This window comes from Dendropsophus ebraccatus, chromosome 1 (assembly GCF_027789765.1).
Source record: "Dendropsophus ebraccatus isolate aDenEbr1 chromosome 1, aDenEbr1.pat, whole genome shotgun sequence".
Classification (NCBI taxonomy): Eukaryota; Metazoa; Chordata; class Amphibia; order Anura; family Hylidae; genus Dendropsophus; species Dendropsophus ebraccatus.
The window spans coordinates 207,367,857-207,383,915 of NC_091454.1; the positions used below are offsets into that span (position 1 = coordinate 207,367,857).

A 16,059-nucleotide genomic window follows, 5' to 3' on the forward strand; every position below is an offset into this window, starting at 1 on the left:
AGTAAGTGTGAATACTGGCAGGCAGCAGATACCAGGGCCGTAGACTGACCGTAACCCCTCTCAGACATCACAGCCGGTAGGGTAATAGACTATGGAGTATACACACAAGAAAAAAAAAAAGTCTGTCACTTGCAGGGCACACGGACACAGCCAGAGATAGCTTTACTCCGGTTCCCCTGTAACAACTATGTCGTTCTGTGTGTTAATTAACGGGGGAGTGTGAGCTCTGGCAGGGAAATTACTGGGTAACAGCACAGCGCTAATTAGTCTGATTCGTTAATAGGCGTGTGGCACCGGCCCTTTAAAAACAGGGGAGGGAGGAGGGTCGGGTCTCAGGCCGGCAGCTGAGCTATCTCTACGTGTTTATTCGTAGAGTGTGAATCTACGCTTTACAGAAACTCCCCATCCGGCACACATACACATAATAACAACATAATATGGGATAGATAGATACAACCGATGTACTATGACTGTAACCAACAGGCAAAGACGTGAATATTTCCAGCAATGGAATGGACCAAGTGTTTTATAAGAGGGTTGTCCGGGACTACTAAAATAATCTGTTATTGATTCTTCCAGGACCAGTACCACCATTGTCCATTGCAAAAGAAGAGCCCTTGGAGCCTCATTAAAGAGTCTCGAAACACAGGACTAGCGAGATATCCCTTCGGGAAGGACCCAGCCAAGGGGTGGCTCCTGTAAGGAAACCTCCAAAACCACCATATTAAGTGGCCCTATAAGTCAATGTACTGACAAGGGAAAAACCAAGGCTAGGTAACCATCCACATACAGCTGTTTTGGGGTGTTGCCCCTCATCAGTGTGGAGCAGGATTCTGGCTAGGTGGGAGCAATGCCTAGTAGAGCCATAAGAGAGAAGCCGGCAGTGTTATCGTTTGGCTGGTCTCCCTGAGATCAGCGATCTGTTTCTCTTATGACCATTATCCATTGGCTGTGACCGGTATTGCAGCTCATTTGAAAGTCACATTCCTGGACAGCTCTTTTAAGTTGTCACTTATTTGCTCACTCACTTTTTCTTAAAGGGTTATACCAGTATTAAAATATATCCCCCATCCATAGGCTAGATGATAACTAGCTGATTGTTTGGGGGTCCAACCACTGTGGTTACTACCAATCACAAAAACAGGTCAGCTGCCCATGAATTGAGTGGTAGCACGCATGCTTGACTGCCATTCTATTTACTCTCTATGGGTCTTTGGAACTTTGCTGAATTATGAACCCAGCTACAGTATGTTTGGAAGTCCCACAGACAATGAATAGAGTGGTGGCCCTGTGCACTGCTGCTCCATTCACTTGGAGGACAACTGATCTCCATTCTCTAAATCAGTGGGGGTTCCAGCTGTCGGACCCTCATGATCAGCTAGTATTCCCTTATCCTGTGGATTTGGAGACATTTAAAACTTTGCGGCTTTTTTCCATGGGAACGCTGTTTGGCCGAAGAGTCCAAGCTTTTGGATTAGGATTGGGGATATCTTTTAATCTTGGTATAACCCCTTTTAAATTACGACAGGTACTGTACAGGGGGAAATGTATATTATTGGTTTTCTCAACCATATACCTACAAAAGGGTAGAAGGCCTGTCCTAGAAGAGAGGGAGAGGGATGGTTCTTTGTACCATCGCTTCATGGGGCAATAACTATTGAAACCATTGTCCAGGTTGTCAAAGCTCATGACGTATCCCAGTATTAAAGGGGTTATCCAGTGTTAGAAAAACATGACCACTTTCTTCCAAAGACAACACGACTCTTGTCCCCAGTTTGGGTGCAGGTTTCGCAACTAAGTTCCATTGAAGTGAATAGGGATTATTTGCAAACCACACCTGAAATGGACACAAGAGTCGAATTGTTTCTGGAAGAAAGTGGCCATGTTTTTCTAACGATGGATAACCCCTTTAAGCCATGAACGAGAGGAAAATGTTAAAAGCACAGCATACACTCCACTTTTACATTAGGAGAATGGTTTCCTCTATCTAACCCCTGTCTATATGTCTGATCACAGTATAAGGCATAGGGCAGTCTTAGACCCTATTCTGAAAGAGAACGCGTCATTGAGAATGAGAAAGTGGCACTCATGTATAGATGCAGGGATAGCGTCTATGGATCTTACAGTACACAGGAAGGCAATCCATCATATGTGTCCCTACACTGGTTGGCAGGTATAATGCTTCAGCTCACTTCTTAAAGCGAATCTGTATTGACATTGTAGAGGTCCTCACGCCATGTCCAGGGTCAGCCTTTCTCCTGGTGCCGGTATTTTAAAGAAAAACTGTCAGTCTTAGGAGCAGCAGGCCTAGGGCACGGATTCTCTAGGCCGCGCCATAGCAATAAAAGTAGTTTTTCTTCAAAAGACCAGCACAGGGAGAAAGGCCAACCCTTGAACCGGACGTGGTGTAAAGACCTTTACAAAGCGGTACCAGCGATTTGGGGGCAGCTACTTGCCAGTACAGATTTTTCAAGCTTGATAAAGGCTCTAGATGTGAGAAGAGAAGAAGAGATGTGTGAATCGAACTCCAACCTTGCCGAATCTTACGCATTTGATTCCCGATGCCTTCCCGGTCCATGGGGAAGGAGGAGACAGCCTGGGTCCCACCTGGAATTCTGGGATACAGCCTATTATCTAGGCTGAATCCCGGAAAGCTGGAATGTTTTGGTGCCTGGACACCATTCTTCATATACGTTGAATGATCTCTGCATTAGAAAAAACAACTGGCACCTGACATCTTGTCACCAACATCATGGTTGGCCCGCAGATGTGTTGATCTCGATCTCTCTGCACAGTGTGGAGCAGAATTCTGGCTAACAGGGGCAATGAATAGTAGACCAGCAAAACACAACAATCACTGAGCTCATGAAGATCAGCAATAAAATTCAATGAAGTACTCGTTCAAGAGCCTCAATTGATACATTGTCCCGTAAAAAATTTGAAAATGCAAAAAAATATGCTCCGAAGCAGCTGTCTGTGGATGGATGCCTGGCTTTGGTACTTCCCTTGTTATGTCGCAATACTCGCAACTGAGTTAGACATTGACACAAAAGGGGCCACCCCGATATTTGCCTATTTGTGTCCTAATACTGAGTGACTGAGTGGGACTGAATGGGACTTAATGGCCTACATATGGTTTGGTGATCTCCCCATTGGGAGGCAACCCTTAGCAATGGGTTTCCTTCCCAGGAAGGATATCTGGCTATTCCCGTATATTGAGACTCATGACTGAAATATCTCTCAGCAAGGCAACATTTACCAGTTATGGAAAAATATGGTGACCAGAGTGTCGTGGCTGTTCCTGAACCACACTGCGGCAGTTCATGTGTGGTTGATCTAAGGGTTAAGTTTCAAGTGGCACATTTGGTATTAACTGGGTCAACTGACCTCACAGTCCAATAGTGGCCAAGTAATATAATGTATGTTTATTACCTCGTGTAATTTACAACTTTAATTTCAACTAAAACTAGTGGACTAAAAAGAAAGTTGTCTGGAGCGACAAGTCCCATTTCCTTCTGAACCACATTGAGTCCACGTCTGTCGTAAACAACATATAGCTGTATTCTGTGCTCCAATGGCATTCATCTGTGATGTTGTTTCATGGTCTGGGGAAGTTTTCCTTGCATGCCCTAGGACTGTTGGTCTGACTATCGGCATCCAAATGTTCCCCAACCAAAGTACCTTCCACCAGCGGGACAATGCAACAATGTCATCGGCCTTGGCCCCCAAACTCACCAGACTGTAATCTCATTTAACATGTTTGGAATATACTGAATAATAAATATATTTTTTTTTACTGAAAGAGTAGTAGATACTTGGAACAAACTTCCAGCAGATGTGGTTGGTAAATCTACAATAACAGAATTTAAACATGCCTTGGATATACATATATCTATCCTAACATAATAAGAATAGAAATACTAAAAGGGCAGACTAGATGGACCCTGTGGTCTTTTTCTGCCGACAATCTTCTATGTTTCTATGTTACTGGAACAGGCTATGAAATCTGCTCCTGCTCCGCCGGAAAATGTCCACCAACCAATAGAGCTGTCCCAATGGGTTTGGGTTCAGTTGAGTATGGAGGATGGTCACCACCTTGTGGAATTTGTTTCCTAATTTCCTACAACCTACTATTGAATAGGTCTTCGTGATGCAGTGATTGTTCTGTATCTGAATGAATGTGCTCCGAAATTTCAATAAACAGTCGATTAAGTACAACCTTCCTTCAGTGTCTATCAGTCCATCAATCACATATCTATCCATCCATAGACTAAATTTCTCTCTTTCTTTCGCTTCCATCCATCTATCATTTCTCTCTTTTTATCTGTCTTATTATCTATCTATCTATCTATCTATCTATCTATCTCATACAATAACGTAAATTATATAATTTTCACATGCTTCTCAATAAAGAAAACGCCACACTAGGAATCTAACAAAAATAACAAGCCCAAATTTAACCCAAAACTGCGACACACATGCAAGCTTATAAAAAAAAAATAATAGCGGTCTCATTGACGACATCGCATGAAGAACTAAGCCAAAACCAACACAAAGATGAACACAATGATTCCCACACATAAATAGCTGTGCCATACACACAATAACACACACACAGCGCCGAGAAGAATGGGGCAGATTACGAGGCATCATTACCCTGATTGCCAAATGAACCATTCATTGTGCTCTGGTTATAGCCACACAAGGATCACGCACACATTATTACACACCCCTGATTACACAGATGTTGCCTCCATTACTATACACGCTTACGTTACACAACATCTCCATATCTATGTCCTATCCCTCCCCGCATCTAATATCTAGCCATCCTTTTGATTCGTTTCTAAGTCCTCCACAGAGACAGCTATCTCATGAACACTTGTTTCCAATGAGTGGTTTGGATTGAGTGAATTATACGGTTTTCATCTCATTTATTTGTAAAGTGACAGAATATTCTGCAAGTGTCATAGATGAGAACTAGGGGTGGTACGCGGCTCTGGCTTCTATTCCCTTAAAAAACTAATATGCATATATTCAGACCCCGAAGAGAATCAAAAGCTGTAACAGGGCCCCCACCTACCATGTACTATTTATAATACTGGTGTCTTCTTAGGCCCCGTTCACACTTAGGATCCTCACTGTGATTGGGGTCTTTTGGGGCAGAGGCACTTTTGGGCCTTCCTAGACACTAGGTAGAACTTCTACCGCTACACCCTCTATAACAAAGGTACCCAACCTATTATCCATCGAAAGCCACATTCAATTTTGAGTAATAATCGGGAACCACATTCACATTCACAAAAATGCAGAAGATTTTTGCTAAACGTGGAAATTGCAAAGCTGGTTATATTTATTCTAATATTAAATTTGACACTATTATTGTACCTTAATGACATATATGATAATGTCAATTGACCATGCATATGTAGCTTGTGATGTCCTCCAGGTGAGCCATACTGCAGGGGGTCACAAGCCACATGTGGTTTACAATCCATTGGTTAGGGGCCACTCCTCTATAACTAGGACCATTGTCAATGGCCACAGGGCAACAATATGTGCTGCCCCCCAACCATAACTCAGTAAGACCCATTATTATGGGTACATATTGGTACCAAAAATTGCTTATAATCTAACAGGAACCAAACATAATGTGAATAACATTGCTTTTTAGTAAGTGACAACACCTAAGTCACAATATTCCCCAATGATAGTCACTGTTCTTACTGGTGACAGTACCAGTCAATGAACCCTGGATCATGTATCTGTAGATGACTTAAAAGAGAATTTTCCTCGCAATCCCACCATCTAATAAGTGGCACCATCCACTTACGAATACACCATTTCATGATTGCCATCACTCAACAGTAACAACCAAGACGTCTAAATTACAATACAAAAGAGCTATATTTTAGTCATATCTTGTAATGGTTGACACTATTCTTGTAGATGACCTTACCACCCTATTCATGATCCCGCCAAATTTCAATGAGTGACACTATCTTCCAATGAAAGTGCCATGCTTCCATTAAGTGATGGTTTCTAGTTATGATAGTTCTTCATTGAGTGACTCTAAGCTCATATGATTGACACTATCTCAGAGGGAACATTATCTTCTTATGAGTGACACTATGCTCCAATATGCTTAGTTACAACATCATCCAGTGAAGTGTCACCTACGGCAAAAGACTAGAACAATAATACCTGGCAAGAACTATTTGTTATATGGCAGTATATAAATACAACTCCATTCCATAAGAGGCTGCTACATGCCATGATGAAGGTTGGGCCCCATGTGTCTTTATTAGGTTTCTACAAGATTGTTCCTTCCAGTAACAGAACCTTAGAAATTATGGAGGGCTTCTTCCAGTGAGAGTCAATATGTTACGATTGCCAATAGGTGGTAGGCAATGTTCTCCGAACCCAAACACTCAGTGTTTGATTTCCCGCTGCTGAACACTTTGGATGTTGCCCTAGGAAGTTCTGGAAAACATGGATACAGGCATAAGTGGCATCCAACTTCTGCAGTTGCGGGGATACAAACGCTGAGTGTTCAGGTTCGGAGAACATTGCCAATCGTAACATATCGACACTCACTGGAAGAACTCCTCCATAATTTCTAAGGTTGTGTTACTGGAAGGAACAAACTTGTAGAAACCTAATAAAGACACCAATTTTTGGTTTCTTTTTGGGTTCCCCAACATCTTCAGGTCGTTGTCAGCTACAGGATTAGCAGGTCACCAGCAGCCTATAACTTCAGATATTATATAAAGTGGCTTGAAGCTGTTGGGTTCCAGTGCAAATGTCCGACCAATGCCCACCACCTTCTCGGCAGTGCCTACGTTGGCCAAATATAATGAAATATATAATAATATGGGAACTATAAAGGTAATTCATGTGCCCAATGTGTGCAGTAGACTATACATGTTACTAGAAAAGGGTAGAAACAAGCAGACAGCCAGTTCTTCTTAGGAAGGGTCAATAGAAACCAATAGGAAGGCCACCACAAGACTGGAAGAGTTTGACTGGAGTTGTAGTCGAGCATGCACAGTCACGCCATTCACACTTTATGGCAAATAACTGAGCTGTCCAGGTTATAGACTTTAACAGGCACTGGAAGAGATAGGAGTATGCTCAACCACAACTCTTTAAACTCCTCCAAGGAGCATAAATGCGGTTGGAAGGAACAGAGGACTGGTCGGGGACCCCAGCCATTCAGACTTCATTCATGATTTATCCCTTGGATAATAGGTGAAAAAATTCTTTAGACTGAACTACCCCGTTAACAATATACTTACATAGGGCACATTGATTCTGAATCAGAGATAAGCGTCCTATTATTCAAAGAATTTTGATCATTCACACATCTTGAAGAGTCATTTCTTGGCTTTTGGTGATGATATCCACAGGGAGATTATTGTTATAGAATAGTGCACACTGTCTAATGCTTCTAATGCCCCTGATATTATGAAGTCCGAACATATCACGCATGCAAGTTGACAACTATAGGGGATTGCAAAGATTGAAGATAACACCTGGGTCCTTTTCCTTAATGGAGCCTAGTGGCTTATCAGGCTGCCATGTTTTTCTAATACTGGCCAATCCCTATAACTTGAAACAGATGATTCTTTTGTTTACCTTGGAGATAAGCTGCTGGCAGAGGTGTCCGGCTGTGGAGTACCCCCACCCCTCTAAATTGAAAACAGATGCACGATAACTCCAGCCAAGCATACATTTGTATGGGGGGGGGGTTAGGCTTGGCTGAAAGCTTTCAGATTAAATCATTTTTTATTGAGTATTAAAGGGAACCTGTCATCATGTTCATGCTGAGTGAACCACGAGTCACCAGGGTGGTCCCCGATGGCTTTCTTCTGCCCCACTAGCCTTGATTGATAGATATTTCACTGGGTATAAGGAGAGATCTATCAATCAAGGCCGACAGGGCAGGCAGAAGCCACCAGAGAATACCCTGATGACTTGTGGTCCAGGCACCATGAAAGTTATGACAGGTTCCCTTTAAGCATGACAAGAGTAGGAGCGAGGTTACAGAAGGGAAATGCAAAGAGAACAATTATTTACCATAGATTACACTGGCGATGACAAGAGACCAATTATGGACCATTGGAGGGGGAAGAAGGGGGAAAAAAAAATCAAAATATTAAATATAAACAGTATACCCCACCAAAACGTGAGAGATGTACCAGCAACTTTAGTGTTGGGGCCCTATCTAAGGGCATTTCGGTAGTAAATTGCCTCTGGTCTTCATTGTAGAGGTTAGTACGGCTAGTATCACTAGACATGCCTTATTTATTGTAGACTACTACATTAGTATGGAGAATGGGGCCCACGTTGGTTTAATATTGAATCAGTAAGATACTTTGCTAAAGAAAGACTTATGTAAAGAACATACATAAAATCAATCAATTCCCATTCGCATAAGCTGTTGATGGGCTACAGTTGGTTGGATGGAGTCTGACTCCTTCTACAATATGGCGGATTTAACATATTGTCCAGAGTAGTGATGAGCGAACATCCTGATCCCGAACGCGAACATAAAAAAAGGATCATGATCGGTTTGTGTTTGCCGAACACTCACAAACAGATAACAAACGATCAGTAGAAGCGTACGTTTCAGACTACGCACATGCGTACAGATTATCAGATGCAAAGTATAAATTAGGCAGTTCGGTACAGATTGGGTACGTTTCGGACTAAACACAGATTATCAGGTGCAAAGCATAAATTACGCGGTTGCATACGTTCACAAGTTTGAATATGTTCGAAAATGATCGATAACCATTCCGATCATTGAACAAATTGTTTGTGATCGGTGAACAGGAACAATTAGCGTCATGTTCATACAAACATACGAACATGTTCACTCATCACTAGTCTGGAGTGAAGATGAGTAAACCTCTAACATGTGTCCGTCCGAAGCCAAACTCTCTTCATTTTATTACTGGTGGCTAAATAAGTTGGATGCAGCCTTAGGGAGTCCTAAAAATCGTGGATATAGCCTATGGCCTATGGCTGTATCCATGTTTTCCAGGCAGTCTTAGGGCTGCTTTCAACTTCTTTAGCCACTTCTTCAAACCGGACCCGAACATGTTCAAGGTTTGCTCATCTCTAGTAGAGTAATGTGGGGGCCATTAGTCACCTCGCCTTTGTAAGAAGACCTATAGCAGTGAGTGCCACATCTTCCTTTTATGAATACATGTTTGCTATTATACTGTAGATACATTATATGACCCAAAAGGTCATACTGCCGAACATACTGTGGATACTTAGCCTGCCCGCATAAAGTAGATCTGTATGTAATGCCGAGCTCAAGCCTCTTTCTTGCTTAGTCTCCATTAGTCACCTTGCCCAATGGCTTTAATCATCATCTTTCCATTGGACGTGACATCACCTTAGGTGACACATCTCAGTGGTCACTAATATAGCTGAATATGTAGGAGGCCGCGACTGGCCTACTCCGGTGATTATATGAGAGAGTTCTGCACTATATGTGATTGGAACAGTAATTTCAAGTGGGCTCAGCTATTATACTCTGTAATCAATCTGATTGTGGACACCATCACAGCAGGTGTAGCTGATTGTGCCGACCTTGTAGGAGGAAGTGACTTGTCCAGTCCTGGGCTATATTAGTAAGGAAAAGGCTGTATGTGATATAAAGTGGAGAAGGATGAAAAGAAACAACTCTTTACTCAATCAGATGATGAGAATGATCACAGCGGTTTATAAAAGTGTCCTGACTTTGCTGGAGGCAGTGACTTGTCCACTTATAAGATTATTAGAGTTAGGAAAAGCTGCGAGTGACAGAAACTGCACCATGAAGTGGGCAGGAATAAGACCTTCTCATCGATTAGATGGTGCGAAAGATCACAGCAGCGGTAGATGAGTGTGGTGACCTTGTAGGAGGCAGTGACCTGTCCACTCATGTGGTTATGTTACTGAGGAAACCGCAGCATGTGACAGCGAGAGCAAGACAGACATTATTGGAAAACTATAGTCCCTGCGTATAAAAGGAAGATCACACGCGGACGTAAGAATTACAGGGGGGGGAAAAAATTATTAATTTATCCACGAAAGGATTAAAATAATTGATTCTACCTGGGAACGTGAAGAAACTGACCCCCGTCCTCTAATAAATGACTCTGTCTGACGAGGAATAATGGTTTCCCCACATTAGAAATTCACAATATTTTCGAGGGTGTGATGAAACCACTCGGTTACTGATTACAGATTCAAGGCAATGATTTAACCATACAGTAGGACTTTTGCTTGCAGTGAGTGATTCCGCAATACCGTATCTGATCGATTCTGCATTCCAGTGAGTGATTTCCCCTTACACTGCTTCTACTTCCTATTGAATGGGCCTTCAGTCTCAAACAAATCTCTATTCCAATGAGTGCACTTAGTGAATGAGTCGACAGCCCGGCGAGCTCATCTGGCTTGAAGTCTACGTTCCGGTGAGGGGGTTCTATTCTTTGATTAACAAGCCTCCATTCTAGGTGTCGTCGAATGGCCCCACATCTACCACTGGGTCTACATTCCAATGTATTGTTCTTCCTGACAATGGGCCAGTCTACATTCCAGAGACATTTGCCGCTTCCATATTCCAGTGTTCATAGAAGCCAACATTCCAGCCAGTAATTCGATTCGCCTCTTGAAGATTGTTCCTTCCAGGAACTCAACTTTTAACTGAATGAATTTACTGTCTATCGGTCTATTTTAGCTTTCAACATATAGGTTGACATTCCAGCGAGTCGTTCTACCTTTCTATAAAGTCTACATTCCATTTCGCAATTGTGCTCTACTTTAAAGGGATTTTTTTTTTTTTTGCATAAATGGACTGGATGTGTTTTCGTTGTAGTTCCGTGTCCTCCACTTGTAAATCAATCTATTTTTGGCAACATTAAGACTACGATATTGAATGCCAATGGTGTTATAATAAATTTTCTCTGGCTAATGTGCAACACTCATATGCAGAATAGAACTTATTGTGTGATTTTATTTTTTTTTATAATGTGAGATATTTGAGCCCTTTTTGCACTGTGTTGATGATCTGATATGTTTTGCAGATTGAAGGGAAGTTGTTACGTATGCTTATTAAACCATTGGCAAGGATGTACATAACATAGAGGCAGACAGAGCAGCTGCTATGGGGCCTATGAAGGAAGGGGGGGTCAAATCAGGTTGGCCCATCCTTTTAGTAAAAAAAAAAAAAAAAGTTTTGTTCACCCAAGCTCTGTCTACATATCTATGTCCTGTCACCTACATAAAGCAAACATAGCCAAATAGGAACAGACAATTAAAACAGCCAACGCATTTCAAATGCCAATATTTCTTAGTCATTGGACTAAGGACTACCGAGTTCAGTAATGAGTCAGCCACAGATAGATAAATTGAAGTTCTATGGATCCCAGTCCCATCCTTCTTCTTCATGGCTAATATGAAGTGCACAAGACTTTCTCTCCACAGAGACCAATCCATTGGCAAATAAAGGAAGTAGAAAGCAGCCATTGGGCTTTAACACCCTGTTGTTCAACAAGGGATTAGGAAGACCATAAACGTTGGTCATACATAGGAGATAAAAGGTTGTTAAAATGGCCAACTTTTACATTTTGGCTGACTATTGTTTGAAAATTATATATATGGTAAGTAACGTGTCTATCAAGTCCAACCTATAGCTCTACTGCGTTGATCCAGAGGAAGGCAAAAATTCCTTATGAGGCAGATGCTAATTGCTCCATAACAGAGGGGGGTAAAAACTCCAAACTTGGCAATCAGAATAAATCCCTGGATTAGAAACCTAGTACCTATACTTTATACATAAACCAACGACAGACTACTTTCTGCCAAAATATGGTCGTCCAGGATGGATCCTTTCAGCTGTGGTTGAATTATTTGCCACTTTGCACTTACACAACTCACTTTGATCTACCCCTTTAATCTGGCATGTTGCTTCTGGGATCCTTCGTACAAACGATCCCCTGGACAATTGACTGGACACATTCTGGCTGATGAAAGTCCTTTGTGTATGACCAGCTTAACAAGCTCCAGAATTCTACTGTAAGCCATCAGGATGGCACAGTGACCTGAGCCATGTCCGGGAGGGGTCCCCATTTTACTCCATTTATGAATCTCTTTGTTTATATTTACTTTGGGAAGCCATGTGACAAGATTAATGATTGCCAACTAACTCCCCATTAGCAACATAACATTTTGTTATCGTAGCCCATGTGAAGGGTTTGGTCTCAAGGTTGATAATACCAAACGCAGTGTCTATCGAAAGTATATCACCCAATTTTAGTGGTTTTCGAGACATCAAATCAGAGGTACAGTATACAATAGCTATAGGGCTACAGAGCTTTTGCCCTCTCCCAAGACTCCATTTCCAAATGAGAAGAATAGAAGTGGTCTTCACACAACGCCACTTTGACCAACTCTCCCACCAAATAAATTAGTAGCCAATTTGATGCCGTAACCAATTGTGTGGTTTTACCTTTCCTTATTCCATTCGGTAATTCTACATCCCAAATCTTCAACATCTTACAATAGTCACATATACCATCCTCCATGTCATCCTACCATCTACCAAGTGGCATTGTCTCTTAATGAGTGACACCACATTTTTTCCCAGGGATACTTTCCCAGTAATTGACTCGGGTTACTAGCAGTGAATGACACTGATTCTAATGAGTGACATTACCTGCCAATGATTGATACGAACAATTACAATACAATAATTGTGACAGCCTGCCAGTGGCTGCTCCTTACACGTTCTCTTTATGAATAGCAGATGTTTGTCAGAAAAGTCACATTCTGTTGGACAAGGCAATTTCTTCACCCAATTACGCTATTTTCGGGAAGGATCACTGGCCATTCTAGACAGCTTTCTTTCTAATAAGTGTCCTTCCCAACGTGTTGTCTTCTGCTGCCAGCACCTGATATGAGTGATCTACTACAATCTACTGTCATCACCATTGAAGATGACCATCGTTTGTCTTATTAATTACAATAAAGAACAAGGGCTTGGGCCCAAACCATGCTCACTACATGGTCTTCTACCTAAGGTCCATTCAACGATAGAACCAAAACTGGAGACACCATGGGTTTTAGATCTCTATAGTCATTGACTAAGACCAAGCATCGACTATTATATGCTACTTCCCAGGTTGAGAAAATCCTCTACAAACAACCCCCCCCCTTCCAAAGAAAAAAAAAGAGAGAGCAAATAGATAAGATGTTCATCGCCGTCCTAAAAAGAGAGAAGGACCTGGACTGTGCGGATCATAATAATATACCGTGGTCTAGCAAATAATGAGATTGCTTTCAAATGGATGTATATTCAATAAATGAGATTGGCCATGCTTTGCATTGTGCCGGGGAAAGCAAATAAGAGTATTATGCCATGAAGCAGGCTGGCTCCATCAGCACGAGACATCCTTTCAAGAAAGACCACCTTTTCATAAATTTCTAATTGACCACTCAGTAGAGAGCGAATCCCTGCATGGAAATAATACGGATTGCCTTGCAGTGAAACAGACTGACATCCACAAATAGAGGCCAGATGGCCTGTACAGGCTGCCATCAGAATAGTAATGGAAAAGATACCGAGATGGCTATGATATAAGAGGTGCGATGGATAGATACAAGAGATGATCAATTACATATAGGAGAGCACATATACCCAACATATATAATGTCCGTTTCCCTTCACGTCTTCCCATATGTACTTTCCACACACACACACACACACACATATATATAGCATACAGATCAATATATCACAATGCATTTGTTTTGCAAACCTCTGATTCTCCATGCATAGACATTAAAGCCCATACTGACCCCTGCAGAAGCAGCTATACTGCTGTGCATACTAAACAGTGTGACAATGTAGTCAGATGTATATATGTGTCTGTGTCTGTACATTGGGCTTGTGCACATATGTATAGGCACACACAACGCTATATGTTGCATGCCTATGCAGATATAGAAAATACCTATGTTCCTCACCTTATAATATTGTCTTTTTTTTCCCCAAGATGTTTTTGTTTTTGGAGGATCGGGGGTAAAGCTTGGTCACCGATTTTCCCCAAGAAGACCACCTGCCATGGACATGATCCCACAGGGGTGGAGCCTGATAGGTAGGCCCCTCCTCCTGCACCTTATTGCCACTGTCCGAGGGTGTAAAAAAGAATACTGGCCTTCTGTCAACAGGACGGTTGTCCACGTCTTTGGAGGGCTGTGAATAAGCCAGCCTCTTGTAGTAAAGGAATATGGCCACCTGTCCAGTATGGCTGCTCTCGGTTTGTTGGTGGTGGAGGGATCTGTGTGGCACTGTACCAAGAGTCCAGAGAACAGAGCAGCTTCAGATACACAAGAGCTGACAATAATCGAGCCAATTCCAGATGTTCCAGTACATTTCTCACCAAAACACCAGTCCGTCTCCTTGCCCCCTTAGCTTCTCGGACATGTATTAGCTGCCGTGGTAAACACTCCGTTTGGATTTGCCATGTTTGCATCTGGTGGGCCTTGCCATAGGTCAGTAGGATTCCTCTTCCTTCTGCTTTCCGTACTGGTAGCCACTGCTGGCTTTTCAGGATTGATGATGCTTCTCCGAGCCGTTATTCATTGTGAATTCCTGCTAGCCGCAGGATGGAAGACTGCCTTCCTACACGCTACAGCCGGAATTGTATCCCTGTGGCCTGAACGTTTTCAGAGACTTTCCCGTAGACTAACCATTGCAGAATTTCTGAGATTTGGAAGAGGAGGAGGTGGTGGTGGTGGTGGGTCATCGAATGCTTGTGCAAACTACGGCCACATGGGAATTGTGCATCCCCCACCTGTCAGGAGATATTAGCCCTCTTGTCTAGTACTCTCCAGTGGACTAGTGCTCTTAACCTGTGTAGTAACCAGTCACTGTCAATTGTCCAACAGCCTCCTATCCCCGGGTGGCCCAGTCGCTCTCCAGGGTGCTAGGTAATTGTCTTTTTTCCTATTGCTGCACCCGTAGGTAGTCACTCAGTGGCCACTTGTATCCGATTGTCTGAGAGCAGCAATCTTGACATCCATCATATTAAACATGATTACCCGTGTATGGGGGAGAATGAGGTGGAAAAGCAGCACAGGAGAAAAGGAGCCAAACCCCTCGTATGTCCTCACTACTCCTAATATTGTGAGCAGCCCCCTATCATCTCATGACTGCTCCTGTCTTCTCTTCATGGCTCTCTCGGTGGCTATCTGAGGTCTCTCCTGGTCTTCTCCATCTTGTAGAGAAGCTATGGAGGTGTCTGTCTCTTTCCCAGCACCTGTCTCGGTGATGTCTCGGTGTCTGTTATCCTTGTCTGTCTCTCGCTAGCTGCCTGTCTCTTATCCTCCTCTCCTCTGCTCTGGCATTCCTCCTCTCGTAGATGGGTGAGCTCTTGCTGGAGGTCTCTCGCTTTTCCCTTCTGTCTCTTTTCTCCTCAGGATTCGAGATGTTCTCTGGCACGGCTCTTCTTCTTATAATTTTGTATCCCACGTAAAGAAATAACAAAGAAAATAAATGAGAGATTGTGGGGCTGTTTCGGTCTCCAGCTCCCTGCCCCTCCTCTGTCTCTCCCTCCCTTGCTCTCTCTCTCCCTCTCTCGCTCCTCTCTCCCTCCCTTCTTCCCTCCCCCTCACTCCTTTAACCCTTAGTCAGATGTAAATCTCTTCACCCTAGCACTCTCTCTTTCATCTCAGCTGTCTCTTCTGCTGTCTGCCATTCCCTGCCCTCAGAGCAGGCTCTGGTGTCTTATTGATGCTTCACCTCCACCATTGTGTGCAGCCGCTATCATTCCTTCTGTGTCCCTCCATCTCCCTATCTCCACCCTCTCCTCTCCTTCACCCGCTCCCTCCTCTCTCTCTCTCTCTCGCTCTCTCTCTCTCTCTCTCTCTCTCTCTCACTCCATCTTTCGCTTGCTTCATCTACCTCTCCTCCTCTTTCTGTACAAACATTTCTGTCTCACTCCATCTTTGGTCCCCTCCCCTCTCAGCATCCTTCCCTGTACATGTTATTACACACAC

At 42.9% G+C, this 16,059-nt stretch overlaps 1 protein-coding gene across 1 annotated transcript in view; it reads right to left on the reverse strand.

The window, feature by feature from the left end:
• The window catches only part of ADGRL1 (adhesion G protein-coupled receptor L1), a 279,116-nt gene extending 263,489 nt beyond the window's left edge, over nt 1–15,627 (reverse strand). Inside the window, exon 1 of the mRNA XM_069945803.1 lies at nt 14,026–15,627. The gene's annotated coding sequence lies outside the window, so the exon portion shown is untranslated. The remainder of the gene's footprint in view (nt 1–14,025) is intronic.
• Between the last annotated feature and the right edge of the window lie 432 nt (nt 15,628–16,059).